General features: G+C 39.6%; 1 protein-coding gene across 1 annotated transcript in view; it reads right to left on the reverse strand.

Annotated features, from left to right (window-relative positions):
* The window catches only part of LOC126469634 (uncharacterized), a 69,961-nt gene extending 53,740 nt beyond the window's left edge, over positions 1–16,221 (reverse strand). Inside the window, exon 1 of the mRNA XM_050096760.1 lies at positions 16,112–16,221. The gene's annotated coding sequence lies outside the window, so the exon portion shown is untranslated. The remainder of the gene's footprint in view (positions 1–16,111) is intronic.
* Between the last annotated feature and the right edge of the window lie 191 nt (positions 16,222–16,412).

Below are 16,412 nucleotides of genomic sequence, written 5' to 3' on the forward strand. Positions count from 1 at the left end.
TGATCAAAGGGCCTCCACAGTTTGTCTGAAAATCAAGTTTCAGGTTCAGTCTGTGTCTGACAAAGATCCTGAGCCAGTTGTAGTCACTTGCTCTCAGGGGAAGCTTCTCAGCCTGCAAGATCTGGTCAGTCATAGAGGATGGGATTACTGGTAGTTGGGAGCACCAATGTTAGGTGCATAATGGGACCCCTTAGGGATATGGCTGTGAGAAAGAGTAAGAATTCCAGTGTTCAGTCTGTGTGCATACCACGAGGAGTCATCCCAGGTGTGGAATTGGTGATTCTGCATCCCATGAAGAGCATAGCATAGGGTGCAGTTGCTGCAGGTGGTGGCTCATGGCTGTAGCAATGCTGTGTGTTTTGGAATGGAAGAGATTTTTTTCTAGTTTTGGGCAGCTATCTGAAACAGTAAGGACTGCCAGTCTTGCTTTCAAGATGAAGGTGAAGGTCACCATCTATAGTATCATTGACAGGAGCGATTGCAGACCTTCAGTACAGATCCGAATGGAGGGTTAGAGTCTTAGGTTCAGACAGTTCTGTGATTGTCTATGCTGCAGATTCCTCAACTTGTGCCATAGGGTGGTAAGGTTTTGGATTCTGCTTAATAGATTTGGGATCCACTACACACAGGAAACAGTTGCATGGGTAGCAGTGGCTGTGCAGAGAGGACTGGGTGGTTTTAGAGGTTAGATTGTCTCAGGAAACTACAGATATGGAGTCAGTGTAAAAGGGTGCAGGGCAAACACAGGACAAGGGTAGACCTTGTGACAAACAGTACTGTAATTGTAAACTGTTGTAGTTGTGGAAAGAACCAGAAATATCAGTGCTAATAGAAAGCACTGAAGCCCAAAACATTATAGGTACTGAAAGATAAATTCAACTGAAATTTTTACAAAGGATCTAATGGTCTTAAGAAAGGATAGATTACAACAGTTGCCAGGGGAATGGTTAGTGCTGTTAGGAGTAGTTTACCCTGCAGTAGTTCCTCAAAGGCAACTAATGCCCAGGACCATTACAGCTTGTATTAAAGCAAACCTGATTTGCATATACAATTATTGTGAAATCTGAATAATCGTCATCTTTCAAATGTAGAAACATGCCTACCAACTTTTGTTTATGCAGCAGAACTCCTTTTGGTGTTATGCTTATTGCATAACTATTGATGATGGGAATAAATTAATAATTGGTTTTTATTACTGACCCCCAACTCAGATGATACAGTTACTGAACAGTTGGAAGAAAATTTGAGTCTCATTTCAACTAGGTACCCCACTCAGACAACTATAGTTGGTACTGACTTCAATCTACCCTATGTTGGCAAAAATACATATTTAAAGCCAGTGGTAGGCATAAAAGGTTGTCCAAAATTGTACAGAATGCTTTCTCCAATAATTATTTTCAGCAAATAGTTCATGAGCCCAGTTGAAGTATAAACAGTCATGAAACCAAAACTTGACCTCTTAGCAACAAATAATCCTATGCAAATACAGAGCATCATTATGGATACAGAGATTTGTGGACACAAGGTCTTTGGTGCAAGACTGAATACTGTAACATACAAAAGCACTAAAAATAAATGCAAAATATACCTATTTAAAAAATCAAATAAAAATTCACTTAGGCCTTTTTAAGATAGAGTCTCTACTCCTTTCAATCTTACAATGTAAATGTATACCAGATGTGGTTTAAATTCAAAGAAATAGCATCATTGGAAATTGAGATATACAGTGTGATTCAAAAAGAATACCACAACTTTAGGAATTTAAAACTCTGCAACGACAAAAGGCAGAGCTAAGCACTATCTGTTGGCGAATTAAGGGAGCTATAAAGTTTCATTTAGTTGTACATTTGTTCGCTTGAGGTGCTGTTGACTAGGCATCAGCGTCAGTTGATGCTAAGATGGCGACCGCTCAACAGAAAGCTTTTTGTGTTATTGAGTACGGCAGAAGTGAATCAACGACAGTTGTTCAGCGTGCATTTCGAACGAAGTATGGTGTTAAACCTCCTGATAGGTGGTGTATTAAACGTTGGTATAAACAGTTTACAGAGAATGGGTGTTTGTGCAAAGGGAAAAGTTCCGGACGGCCGAGAACGAGTGATGAAAATGTAGCACGCATTCAGCAAGCATTTGTTCGCAGCCCAGGAAAATTGACTCGCAGAGCTAGCAGAGAGCTGCAAATTCCACAATCAACTGTATGGAGAGTCCTACTAAAAAGGTTAGTTATGAAACCTTATCGTCTGAAATTGGTTCAAGCACTGTCTGCAGCTGATAAGATTAAAAGAATCGATTTCTGTGATTTTATCCTTGCTCAAATGGAAACAGATGAATCTTTCGTTTCAAAGACTGTGTTTAGTGATGAAGCAACTTTCCACACTAACGGGAAAGTCAACTGTCACAATGTCTGTATATGGGGCACTGAGAATCCGCGGGAAACAACTCAGTATGAACGTGACTCGCCTAAGGTGAACGTTTTCTGTGCCATTTCAGCCAATAAAGTTTTTGGTCCCTTTTTCTTCGAAGGTGCTACTGTAACTGGACTACAGTATCTGGAGATGTTAGAGAATTGGCTGCTCCCTCAGCTCGAACAAGAAGCACAACAATTCATATTTCAGCAGGATGGAGTGCCACCACATTGGCACTTATCTGTCTGTAACTACCTGAACGTCAACTACCCGAGGCGATGGATCGGCCGCCAGGCAGCCCAAGACAGAGCACTTCATCACTGGCCTCCAAGAAGCCCTGATCTTACCCCCTGCGATTTTTTCTTATGGGGGTATGTTAAGGATATGGTGTTTCGGCCACCTCTCCCAGCCACCATTGATGATTTGAAACGAGAAATAACAGCAGCTATCCAAACTGTTATGCCTGATATGCTACAGAGAGTGTGGAACGAGTTGGAGTATCGGATTGATATTGCTCGAGTGTCTGGAGGGGGCCATATTGAACATCTCTGAACTTGTTTTTGAGTGAAAAAAAACCTTTTTAAATACTCTTTGTAATGATGTATAACAGAAGGTTATATTATGTTTATTTCATTAAATACACATTTTTAAAGTTGTGGTATTCTTTTTGAATCACCCTGTATATAACAAATAAACTAAGAAGAGTTGGTACTGATCCCTCATAGTGCACAAAACAGGTAAAAACAGTTGTGGAATCAGTGAGGAAAAGCATGCCAAATTTAAAAGAATGCAAAATCTTGTAGGCTGGCAATGTTTTATTGAAGCTCGAAACTTAGTACATTCTCCAATGTGAGATACTTTTAATAGTTTACACAATGAAACTCTGTCTTGAAATCTGGTAGAAAACCATAAGAGATTCTGGTCATATACAAGGTATCCTAGTGGCAAGACGCAGTCAATACCTTCACTGTGTGATAGCAATGGTAATATTACTGACTACAGTGCCCCTAAAGCCGAGCTGCTAAACACAGTTTTCTGAAACTCCTTCATACAGGAAGATAACGTAAATATTCCAGAATTTGAGCCACAAACAACTGCTAATAGAAGTAGCTTGAAAGTAGGTATCCCTGATGTAATGGAGTAGCTTCATTCACTTAATAAAGGCAAGACCTCTGGTGCAGAGTGTGTAACAGTTAGGTCTATTTCAGAGTATGTTAATACAATAGCTCCATACTTAGTAGTCAAATACGACTACTTGCTCAATGAAAGATCACTACCTAAAGACGAAAGTTGCTCAGGTCACACCAGTACTTAACAAATAAAATAGGAGTAATCTGCTGAATTGTAGACCCATCTTACTAATGTCCATTTGCAGAAGGATTATGGAAAACATACTGTGTTTGAACATTATGAATTACCTCAAAGAAAATAATATATTAACAATCAGCCATTATGTACTGTTTGATAATGACATATTTACAAGAAACATTGTTTCCTACAGTGTTGGTAGGAACATGCAAACCTTGAATCTGAAGATCTCCACAACTGATAGGGAAATTCATTACTAAAATATAGTTTTAAAGAGTAAAAGTGTAGCCATGTAAGTGCAAGAATTCCAAGGTCATTGAAGAGGGATCTGAAACTGGCTCGTTTGAGAATTCTACATAAAATCTGCATGGCCCATTTTATGGCTGTAAAGACTTCATAGATCGTAACAGCAACCACTTGGAAGGTTATCTAATATTAGAATGGCATATGAAAGACCTCAAAATATGCTAACATTTGTATATAGTGGTTAACACAGTGAGGAAGTTTTCTTAGTGCAAAGCAAGCTAGATTGACTTATTATGATCAATTTATCAATGTGATGATTACATTTTAATTATCTGTGGATGTGGACATAAAAGAATTTTATATATAGAATGTATCATTTGTGAAGTAAGCTATAAAAATATTTCTGGAGCCTTTGATCTATACTAAGATTAATAGCCATCAGGTTGGTTTTTGGCAAACTTTCTTTTGTAAATCAATTACATGACTGTTCTACTGTCTCATTGTCTGCATTTGATGTGGATGATTTTGTGGTTTCTGTTAGTATACATAGGTCATTAGCAAATAAAAAGTCTAGCATGATATGTTAGTAATGACTTTGGTATATAATTCAAGCAGGTTTAAAGTTGGAGTGGTCACAATGCTGTACCTCGTGGGATACCAAATTTAATTTTTTCCTGCTAACAATAAAATGGAAGCAAGCACAGAAAAAGGGAAGGAAAGATACAGAACCAAAGCAGAGAAAGGAACAGAAAATATCACATCAGATTGTGGCCATGGGCCGATGAAAATGAAACAGGTAGAAGAAGTTTATAAATGTATGAGAGCATAAGTGCTTGTGGTCAAATGAAACATCAAGATCACTTGAATGATGAATCAATTCGTCTATCCCTTACTAACACAATGGACACTAGAAAGGTATTACAATACGACCATTTTTATGTAAAAGTTACAAATACTCTAATGGAAAAAAAATTCAATACCAAATAACAATTAATGTAAAGTAAGGAAACTTTGGGAATAAATTTGTCTAGGCAACATATTTAAGTGTTTAACACAGGTTAATATAAGGGAAAAATTTGGAAATTTGTGGTAAGGTCTTATGGGACCAAACTGCTGAGGTCATCAGTCCCTAAGCTTACACACTACTTAATCTAACTTACACTAACTTACGCTAAGGATAAAGCACACACCCGTGCCCGAGAGAAGACTCAAACCTCTGACGGGGGGAGCCGGGTCGACTGCGACAAGGTGCCTCCGACCACTTGGCTACCCCGCGCGGAAAATCTAATGGTGAGATAAGCCGTTGCAAATGTGAAATGCTAATTCATTAATACCCAGTGTAACCACCAGACAGTTGAATGAAAGCATGCAGACATGCATGTATTGTGTTGTACAGGTGCCAGATGTTAGCTTGCGGTACGGAGTTCCGTGCTCGTTGCACTCGATAGGTCAGTACAGGGACCATTAATGTTGTTTGTGGATGACGCCGGAGTTCTTCTCCGATTATGTCCCATATGTGCTCGATTGGAGACAGATCTAGTGATCGAGCAGGCGGAGGCAACATGTTGGCGCACCGTAGAGCATGCTGGATTACAGCAGTGGTTATCCTGTCAGAAGACACTCGTGGAATACTGTTCGTGAATGTGAGCGTGACAGGTCAAATCACCAATTAATGAAGAATTCTGCAGTCAGGGTGTGTTGGATGACCACAACAGTGCTCCTGCTGTCATATGAAATCTCGCCCCAAACCATAACTCCAGTTGTATATCCAGTGTGTGTAGCATGCAGACAGGTTGGTTGCAGGCCCTCAATTGGCCTCATAACCAACACACGGCCTTTACTGGCACCGAGGTAGAACCAGCTTTCATCAGAAAGTTACACCCTGCTCTCCAATGAGCTCTTGCTTGACACCACTGAAGTAACAAATGGCAGCTGTTTGGGTCAGTGGAATGTATGCAACAGGGCATCTGATTTGGAGATGTCCTTGAAGCAACTGATTTGTAATAGTTCATTGTATCACCATGGTGGCAACTGCTGCTCAGATTGGTACTGCAGATGCAGTATGGTGCACCAGAGCCATATGCTGAACATGACGGGCTTCCCCCTTGGCAGTGCCACATGACCACCCGTAGCCGGGTCTTCTGTGATTGGCTACATTCCTGCCAAGTCTTCCTCCATTACTGCAGAAGGAACATCCACCTTCTCATAGCCCTATTACACAACCTTGTTCAAACTCAGTGAGTAATTGATAATGGTGTCTCTGTTGGCTTAATGGCATTCTTGAGTAACATCAACTCAGCACATCCAACCTCAAAGGCAACTAATGCTCAGGACCATTACAGCTTGTATTAAAGCAAACCTGATTTGCATATACAATTATTGTGAAATCTGAATAATCGTCATCTTTCAAATGTAGAAACATGCCTACTAACTTTTGTTTATGCAGCAGAACTCCTTTTGGTGTTATGCTTTTTTTCCTGTCATTGTAACTTCTGTACATACTTAAATCAGTTTCATATTATCATAAAGAGGAGATCTTATGTGCAACTGCAACTGAAACTTCCACCATTTATAAATATTGTGATTATTTTTTGTGTCTACCATCCTCCTTCATAGAGGAAAAGACAGTACTTGAGGTAGCATGGTGTACATAAAAAGAATGAAAGAAAATCCTAGTGTTACATGTACTACAAGCAATACCTGCTCATATAGCGTAATGTCCAATGGTCTAGCTTGTGAGGTAGGAAGGTGAGCGAGAACTGAAGTGAATCCATGTGGCAGATAGTTGATGCACAAATCAGTGTGGTGTGGTTTTTAAATGGTTTACCATACTCGTTTAAACAAATTCTTGGCTGGTTCCCAATTTCCATCTCAGAAAATGTAACACACTGATAGTTAAAATATGATCACACTCAGAAGTAACTTTGCACAATTTACAGACACGTAACACACATGATTCACTCCCCCCAAATTTTTTCAGTGATAGGAGTCTAGTAGATAGTAGCAGCAAGGTATACAGACCTATGTCGGTTGTATGTTATTCACATTGCAATAAGCTGGACATTATTGAAAGGGATTTGGATTTGGAGAAGAAGGACTGAAAAGAAGCTCTCTGAGAGCTTGAGATTGTTGGCTCATCCAGCACTCTCCCTGCCAGGTTGATGACAGTCTTAATATTGCTGGCTTTCTCCTCCTGTTGATGTCTGCCCGGAAGTCTGAGGAACTTTTGGCACTGTTTGTTGGTGGCTTTCTTCTTGTGGATGGTGTTGCCATGGGTTCCCCCCTGGCCCCAGGTATTGCCAACTTGTACATGGAGCACTTTGAAGTTGCGGCACTGAACACCGCCCACCATAAACCAAAGGTGTTCTACAGATATGTAGACAACACTTTTGTAGTGTGGCCCCATGGCAAGAAAAAACTACAGGCGTTCCTACGCCATCTCAGTGGCATACATGACAGCATCAAATTTACCATGGAGGTAGAAGAGAATGGCTGCCTTCCCTTCTTGGATATTTTGATCAAGAAAAATCCAGACAGTACATTGGGACACTCTGTCTACAGGAAGAAGATGCACACAGACTTATATCTCAATGATTAGAGCTACCACCATCCAGCACAATGTAACTCAGTACTGAACACCTTAGTACAAAGAGCCAGGTTGATCTGTGACAGTGAGAGTTTGCTGCATGAGTTAGCACATCTGTGGGAAACGTTCCATAAGAATGGCTACACTGAGACACAAATAAAACATGCCTTGCATGCAGACAAGAAGTGGGAGGAGAAACAAGAAGAAGACAAAACAAAACATGTGGCGTTTCTGCCGTTTGCTGGACTGCCAACAGCCAATATCACAAGAATACTAAAGAAGCACGAAACAACGACCATCTTTTGCGCACCAAAAAAAGTCAAAGATATACTTGGCTCAATCAAAGACCAACTGGGGCTGCAGATGCCAGGCATTTACAGTATTGAGTGCCAATGTAGGATGGAATATATCGGGCAGGCACAACAATGTATCTCCCAGCGCTGTACTTATGACTAGTACAGATGAACAAGTCCGCTGTAGCAGAACATAGCATTATTGAGAGACACACCTTTTAATTCGAAAAAATGTAGAATCTGTGCAGTGCCAACGGTTTCTGGGACTTGATATTCAAAGAGGAAGTGGAGATACGTCTGCACAACAATTTAGTAAACAGGGATAGCGGTTTTCAGCTCAGTGTAGCATGGAATCCCATAATTGACAAAATACGTCAGGAACGCTCCAATCTGAAGGCAGTGGCATCCACAGAAAGATGGGATAGCCACCGGATCTCAATGCCGGTCTGCGCCACAGATCCCCCACCACCACCGACGTGGTACCCTCCTTCCGGAGGAATGTGATTGGCCAGCCTACAGTATCGGATGATGGCCGAGCAGCTATATAGATATGCAGAACGCAGCATCCCGACACTTTTCCAGAAGATGATGGATACGAAACTAATTGAAATATTGCAACAAGACGATGCCACCACTCTGCTGATAACCTGAGAAGAATTCATCAGTGGAATATGCCAAGAAACACTGAAATCAAATAGCTCTTTCACAGTCATCTGTCTTAGGTGGAAACTGGGAAAGGGAATTTTTTCACAATTATAGAGTAGACTGAGTCACTAATGACATTACTCATAATATCTCCTTTAAATTGTACACTTCTAGCTGACTATGTTAGCATGGTCAATGTGCATCCTTTTTTAAGAATAAAAGTGCAGTAAGGTAAGCCTAATAGTAAAAAGTCGCTCATTCACTTGATAGTAAATCAATGTCCATCTTTGAAGATTCCAATTCCATAACAGATTTTGTTTGAGAAGTATTTAATTAACTGCATATAATGTGAAGCAGTAACTCGTACTATACAGCTCTTGTCTTATTATATATCTCATTTTCAGTAAAGATATCTCTTATCTCTTATTAACATTCAAAGGTTTCTTATTTAAAACACGAGACAACTATTTATATAAATGATCAAGAACACTAGTTCCACCATAGTATCCAAAATTAAATAATTATATTAATTTCCTAATAAAGAAAACCTTCCTCTATTTGCATTCCACTGAATGGATTAGTGGAAACAGTATTTCTTGTTTTTATGAATTAATCTGCATTATGTATAGCATTATGAGCAATGTCTATTAATCAGTGTCCTATGCATTGACTCTTATAGCACAAAACAACTCATCACTTCATTTCTGATCATATGGAATTTATATAGCTTTATAGTGTGCATGTGTGTGTGTGTGTGTGTGTGTGTGTGTGTGTGTGTGTGTGTGTGTGTGTGTGTGTGTGTGTGTGTGTATGAGAGAGAGAGAGAGAGAGAGAGAGAGAGAAAGAGATCTTCATTGTATTTGTGACATTTGAAATGAAAACTGTATTAACTGTAATCAGAAAGATCATTTCGAAACACAGATTTCTGTCAAGTGTTTTCCTCAAATTATCAGACATTGTGTCTTTAATTTTAGATACATTTGCACTGATTGCTCTTCACATTTTGAATTATAGTTTTTGTTTCCTCTCTTCATGTCCTGATAGCTTGTCATTCTTATGAAAACAATGCTGAACATATTCCATGCTCGTTTAGAAAGGCATTACAAGCATAATGAAATATATAATATATAATGCATTGTTATTATGGAGTAACAACAGTTGGTTTCTGGAGGCCAAATAAGAATGATCTGGTACTGAATTGTTCTGGTGTCTCACGCAGCTTGAGCAATTGCTTCAAAAGTAATCTCTTGAGCTTAAACCTCAGCGCTTTGCCTACATAGCAGAGTGTTTTATTTACTGCCAAGCAGATGGCCTGTGTTCAATTCCTGGTACTGCCACGAATTTTCCCTTCGTGAAAGTACTGGAATAAGATACAATCAGCTTCATGAGGTCAACTGATGAGCTACCTGAATGAGAAGTAACAGCTCCAAAGTCTGAAACCCTGACAGTAGCTGGGAGTGCAATGTGATGTCACCACACCCTTTCGTACCCTATGCAAACACTGCCATTTGGTAGAGGATGCAACAGTAGCCAGTCAGTGTCATATCATTCTGTGAGCCTGATCACAGAAGTAGTCCATCTCTCTTGGGATTTTTTACTTTTTTTAAAAAAAAAAAAAAAAAAGGAAAGAAAGAAAGAAGAAAGAAAGAAAATCAGTTTAGGCACTGTGACAAGTTGTCAGTTATGAGCAAACACCTATTGCATATTTTGTGTTAGTGTCTCAACACTTTAACATTGACATAATGTAAGGGGAGGAGGGGTCTGGTGTAGAGATGGGGGATCCGCTCCTGAACTAATTCATAGAGTTGAATCTTTCAAAGGAGTGAACAATCAGTGATTCAGAAAAAAGGAATGGTAGCTCCAAACGTTCCCACAGCAGAGAGAGAGAGAGAGAGAGAGAGAGAGAGAGAGAGAGAGAGAGAGAGAGACAGTCGGAGCAGACCAGTGGGGCCTCTGCTGGTCAGAGCACACTGCACGCCACACAACACAGCCAGCGCCGGCCTCTACCCTGCTTCTGCCTTGGCTGCCTGCATTGTGCAGTGCCCCATTGGATTTTGTGTTTCACATATGTCGTGCCCTCTCTGTGCTTCCTCTGCCGCGTGCAGTGTCTGGCGCACCTTAACTTAGCATAGCACTCCGTCGGTGATCGTTTCAGTCGCACGGCCTGCCCTCTGGGCAGTTGATGCGAGCAACAGGACAGAGAGCCTCCTAGCGGAGAACATAAGAACTACTTGCAACAACCTGCTCGCAAGAGAACGGACGATTTGTCTCCGAGCGGGTGAGTGGTGGCAGTTCACCGCTCCCCCCACCCTCGGAACTCCCCCGCTCAATGCTCACCCCACCGTTCCCGACTCTAGCCAGAGCGTTGAGCAAAGCAACTCAGGTGTCACTCTGGTCTCTGCGGTCTTAGCTCATGCAGTAATACAGCTCACGGCTCGACCTGCTTGACTCAGCGCCTCTGCATCGGAGTTCGTCTCTACTGGATATTGTTCTTCGTAGTAATACCGTTATGTGTATTACATAATTATGTTATGTATACATCATTTGTTTTTATTTTATTTTTATTTGTTTAAACTGATCAGATTAGGTTCCTGACGGCTCCTCTTACTATAGGATTTTTTATTATGGTCACTCGAATTTACACTTTAATTACGAGCGAACCGATAAATGTATAGCAAAAGTGATACACCAATATTTTCCTTGTTTTACTCTGCAGAAGGCTATTTGCAGCACTTTGGTCTTACAGTCAAATTTATATATTTTTTTCTTATTGTAGTACGGATTTTGCGATTTTAGGCGTCTTCGGAAGGAAATGATCACTTTAAAAATATATGGCTTGCGATATATTTGTACGAGGTTAATGAAATTTTAATACATTATAGCCAAATATATTGTTAATATAAATCTCAAGTTACAACATTTTCCGATCACCCAAAAAACCACGATAGTGCAAAATAAATCAATAATCAAAAACTTTGTCATATCGTGGAAATTTCAATAAAAAATAGAAAATTCTTACTCATTATCTGTGTTACTTCAAAATAGGGTCAAATAAGATCAAAATACGGGTATAGTACTGGAATAAACCAAGTTTAAAGGGCAATGTGCCTTCCATTTATTTTCTGTTGTGAATGAGTGGGGTTGGGTTGAGTTGTTTTGGGTTGTTTTGGGGAAGGAGACCAGACAGCGAGGTCATCGGTCTCATCAGATTAGGGAAGGATGGGGAAGGAAGTCGGCCGTGCCCTTTGACGGGAACCATCCCGGCATTTGCCTGGAGCGATTTTGGGAAATCACGGAAAACCCAAATCAGGATGGGATGGCCGGACGCGGGATTGAACCGTCGTCCTCCCGAATGCGAGTCCAGTGTCTAACCACTGCGCCACCTCGCTCGGTGTGAATGAGTGGTGAGTCATGAAAAAGAGCTAGTTCATTTCAGGGAGTGAACAGTTCTGATCCGATCTCTGAAAAGAACAGTTTTGCCCATCTCTAGTCTGGTGCAGCCAAGAATATAAAGAGCCTGTTAATCCTTAAAAAAGACAGCAAAGACTCTGGAAATCTTAGTTGTAATGAGTCACATAAAAGAATATTAAAGAGTGAGAAATTACTTACATTGCTTTCAATATATATTTTTAAAACTGTTCAACTAATTTTAAAACATAAACAGAACACAGTCTGAACAAAGATGTATATATTTATAACAATATAACACTAAGTTACAATGTTACTTTCACCTGGAAAGGCATAACACAAAAGGTGCAAATAGTGACTGCTAATATATAGTGATCAAATATCTCATAAGTTTAAAGGGGAGCTGTTTTGCTTAATAATAAGTGTTATTATAGTATTAAACAATCTGTTCTAACTACAAGAATGCACAGAAAATGACAGACAAAACTCTTTATTACATCTAGAAATAACTTGTACAAGAAGATATGCTGGAGAGTGGCTACACTACTAGTCCAATAATTCTAGTCAGAATGTCAATATGTAACTGAGGGTGAGGTTAGTCAGGCCTGACTCTTTAAGCTGTTGGTTGACTGGTGGCATGCACGGAGGAGAGGCTACACATGCACCCGTGAGTGGCGGGCCCTGATAGTCCTAGCAGCTACTGGCTTCTGTGACCTGCCTTACAGCTGTACACCTGGATACTGGATGTGGAGTCTATGAAGGTCACTACAAAATTCCTTTCAGAGAAAAAGACTATCTTCATTTGTACCAAATGTGTAACATATTTCCATAATTCAGAACAAATCTTGAATTCTTCTGTAATGAATAAATACATAAACAAAGCAACTGGAGAACAGAAAATCATGACCAATTGGATAAAAAATAGTGAAGGTGTCTGTAATAGCTAACACCACGGGCATATCAAAAAGAGATTTAAAGAATGGAACATTTCGAGGAGGAAGCTCTCGAATCAGCACATCTAAAACCCGTCTGTTTCTTTAGATATGTGGCTGATACCTTCATTATCTGACCACATGGAAGAGATAAACTGGCAGACTTCCTCACACATATCAACTCCAGACACGAGCATATTAAGTTCACCACGGAGGGGATGCTCCCTTTCCTAGATGTTTCGATTAGACAACAAGCTGACGGCACTTTGGGCCACGGCGTGTATAGGAAGAAGACATGCACCGATTTGTACCTACGTGCGGATAGCTGCCACCACTCGGCACAAAAGAATGGCGTGCTCAGAACTCTTGTACACAGAGCTGACACCATCTCTGACAGGGACAGACTCCGACAAGAATTGGACTGTCTGAAGACCATGTTTCGGAGGAACGGTTATGAGGAAGGGCAAATTCGGAAGGCTCTACATCCCACACCTGCAGCACTGGCGGAAACTAAGGATGAACCTCAGGAGGAGGCGGCCTTGCTATTATTCCATTTTGTGGGGCCTTATCCAGAAAAATTGGACGCATTTTACGTAAACACCGAGTGAAAACCATCTTCCGTCCTCCGAGCAAAACCGAGAACCTTCTCGGTAGTGTCAATGACAACCTCGGTCTACGTAAATCAGGGGTTTATCAGATACCTCACCAATGCGGGAGTGTATACATAGGTCAGGCCGTTCGTACCACTGAGGACCGATGCCGAGAACATCAACGGCACACTAGACTGCAACAGCCCAGTAAGTTGGCAATCGCTGAGCATTGCCTGAAGGAACTCCACAGCGTGGATTACGACCAAACCAAAGTCCTGACACAGACTTCCAAATACTGGGACTGTGTTATCAAAGAAGCTGTAGAGATTAGAGTAAGGGAGCCACAACTAAATCGTGACAGCGGTTACATCCTTAGCGAGGCATGGGAACCCACGATCACCCAGATTGAGAAGAAAAAGGATATTTCCCAGAGTGTACTGACTATGGGGGAGGAGGGAAGAATAACGAGAGTGGTGCCGGCAGTCCCTTCTAAACGAGAAGATGTAGGACGCGGCACCCAGATGGTGGGAAAACGGACGCCGGACCTGGACCACGCGTGGGGCGCGGACCACACTGACTTGTAGGAAGCACCTGAGGGAGGAGGGAGATTGTCCTATATATACCTGGCGCCGGCCCACCACCGGTCAGTACATCAGTGCACTGACGGTGGCAACGTGGTCGATTGCCGAAATATTGTGTCCTGTGCACAATCATACCAGGCTGTTCACCCGAGATTTATTTCTTCAGATATAAAGTACATTTTAAAAGTGAGATAAATTGTGAGAAGGGCTTGTGGAAGGAAGGTGACACACACACTGAATGATGTCAAAAAAATAAATGTGAAACTGGATTTCTAAGAAATATTTAGATAATTTAAAATAAAATTCTAACAGATTTTGTATGCTGAATTGTTATTGTGAGTGAGGAACTTCATTACAAGAAGACTACAGCAAAGTGGTGACACTGATTTCATCTGCTTGAAAGATCATGGTCAGTTGTTATTGGTATCTCCATCTCAAGTTTACTGAAATTTAATAAACGAGAATATTAGACCAAATGCATTTTGCTTTTATTTATAAAGCATCTTCAATCGTCATTCTGCAAACTGGATACATATGTTTGTACATCTTTCATTTTTTAGATTAAAAACAGTATTTTGTATATAAAGTTGTGCATTTTACTTATGGTGTTCCTGCCCCATGTTTGCCTGTTCTCCAGACCCTGCTTCCTCCCTCTTGGTTAACGTAAGTATCATAAGTAAATTGCACACCAACTTTTTATGCAAAACACTATTTTTAATTTAAAAAACCAAAAATGTGTAAATGTATGTATCCATTTGGAGAATGACCACATAAGATGATTTATAAGTAAAAGTAAAATGCATTTGGTGTAAAGTTCTCTTTACTTAAACTGCAATAAGCTTAAAATGGAGAAACTAATAATAACTTATTTTAAGAGTTGTTGTGGAAGATAGCCATGCAAAGAAATGTTTTACATTCAGTGTTTTCTGGGATGCTAAAGGGATTTCTCTGAAAGGTTATCTTCCAAAGTGGAAAACAATAACTGACAACCACTACACAAGTCTTCTGGAACAACTGTATAAAATATTGTATAAGAAGAGGCCTATATTTAAAAATCAAAATGTTACCTTTCATCAGAACAGTCCACCTGCCCATTGAGTTAGTTAGGTAATGGGAAAACACGCAAATCTGAAGTATAAATTGTTGGATCATCTACTCTGTTCACCAAAGTAGGTACCTTTTGACTTACGCCTGTTTTCATACATGAAGAAATTTTCTAACCGGAAAAATTTAGAGCTTGATGAAAGGTTTATGGCAACTATAGGTATGTTTGTAAAATATTGGGAATCTCACTTCAAGAACTGCACCTAATCACTGGAAAAATGTAAGACTAATTTCTTTTATTTAAAAGAGTGTGGTACCATAAAAAGGAAATTTTGACATAAAATACTTAACGAGTCCCTTCTGGGCTAAAAAGTTTTACCTAATCCATAAATCTTAGAATTTAATAGCAGTGGATAGGGGTATTTGTGTTTTAAGTGTTGTTTCTAAGTTACTTCTGAAATGAAGATAAGGATTAATTAGATGCAATTTATATGATGAAAAATTAAAACTTGACATGTATTTTATTTTTCTTCATAACCTACAGCCCATTTGGAGCATGTAGTAACTCTTTTCACTTTAATCAGTGTGGTCATGAAATTGTTTTATATCAGTAACCTTTTTTGTTGTTAACTATGAACCAAATATTATCTCAGTTGTGTGCTATGGTTTCATAACTAAGGTTTGTAGGTCTGCACATCTCATGTTGGTGGAAATCACGAAATTATGTAATTTTTGGAAGCTACTATGTACTGAAATTAACAGTCTACAATTTTTGAAGCAACCAGTAATACAATAAAATCTACTTCTAAGTTGCTGCTCAGAATCAGCAGACTAATCTTGTTCACTTCTGAAAAGATTCTGCTTATAACAGAGAATCTAAATGCAAAAATCTATGGGTGATGTTTAAGGCAACTAATCTGTTTATTATTATAGGTTCATAACAAGTGAAAAATGTAGCAAACTGACTGTCCATAAATTGATATATGGATACAAGTTACAAAATAAAAAATGACAAAAGCATTTACAAATAATAATTTAAATGTGTTTGTATACATTTACATTTACTGGTTACTTACCTACTGAGCTGCCAGTATGTGAAGATGACTATCACAAAAAGTGCAAAAAAGAGACCTCCTGAAACTCCTGCAGTGATGTAAACTGGAGTATTATCCTAAAATAAAAAGATGTTAATGCAGACCATACTATCCTATTCCTTACTGATGGTCTTAAGTGCAATACATTTGGATACTAATAATGTTATGAGGAAAAAAATTAAAAAATGGTTAATAGAATTTTACAGTGTACTAGATATGTGATAGAATTTACCAAGCAACAATTACAACAGCAGTTATCTGTATAGATGACACAAATTTGCAT

Source organism: Schistocerca serialis, chromosome 3 (assembly GCF_023864345.2).
Source record: "Schistocerca serialis cubense isolate TAMUIC-IGC-003099 chromosome 3, iqSchSeri2.2, whole genome shotgun sequence".
Classification (NCBI taxonomy): Eukaryota; Metazoa; Arthropoda; class Insecta; order Orthoptera; family Acrididae; genus Schistocerca; species Schistocerca serialis.